The sequence below is a fragment of the Theropithecus gelada genome, chromosome 20 (assembly GCF_003255815.1).
Source record: "Theropithecus gelada isolate Dixy chromosome 20, Tgel_1.0, whole genome shotgun sequence".
NCBI classification, from domain to species: domain Eukaryota; kingdom Metazoa; phylum Chordata; class Mammalia; order Primates; family Cercopithecidae; genus Theropithecus; species Theropithecus gelada.
The window spans coordinates 51,648,655-51,649,318 of record NC_037688.1 but is presented as its reverse complement, the minus strand read 5'-3'; the positions used below and the strand labels follow the sequence as shown (position 1 = coordinate 51,649,318).

Sequence of the window (664 nt, the reverse complement as noted above, 5' to 3'; positions counted from 1 at the left end):
AAAAAAAAAAAAAAAAAGAAATAACATCCAGGCCAGGCGCGGTGGCTCACGCCTGTAATCCCAGCACTTTGGGAGGGCGAGGCAGGCAGATCACGAGGTCAGGAGATCCAGACCATCCTGGCTAACACGATGAAACCCCGTCTCTACCAAAAATACAAAACAAAAACCCCGGTGTGGTGGTGGGCGCCTGTAGTCCCAGCTACTCGGGAGGCTGAGGCAGGAGAATGGTGTGAACCTGGGAGGCGGAGCTTGCAGTGAACCGAGATCACGCCACTGCACTCCAGCCTGGGTGACAGAGCGAGATTCCGTTCCACAAAACAAAAAAGGAAAAGAAAAAAAGAAAGAAGTAACATCCAGGCCGGGCGCGGTGGCTCAAGCCTGTAATCCCAGCACTTTGGGAGGCCGAGACGGGCGGATCACGAGGTCAGGAGATCGAGACCATCCTGGCTGACACGGTGAAACCCCGTCTCTACTAAAAAAATACAAAAAACTAGCCGGGCGAGGTGGCGGGCGCCTGTAGTCCCCGCTACTCGGGAGGCTGAGGCAGGAGAATGGCGGGAACCCGGGAGGCGGAGCTTGCAGTGAGCCGAGATCTGGCCACTGCACTCCAGCCTGGGCGGCAGAGCGAGACTCCGTCTCAAAAAAAAAAAAAAAAAAAAAAAAA

The 664-nt window shown here is 54.7% G+C and overlaps 1 protein-coding gene across 2 annotated transcripts in view; it reads right to left on the bottom strand.

The window, feature by feature from the left end:
- UNKL (unkempt family like zinc finger) overlaps positions 1-664 on the bottom strand; it is a 50,675-nt gene that overhangs the window by 36,920 nt on the left and 13,091 nt on the right. The gene's annotated exons all lie outside the window — the stretch shown is intronic.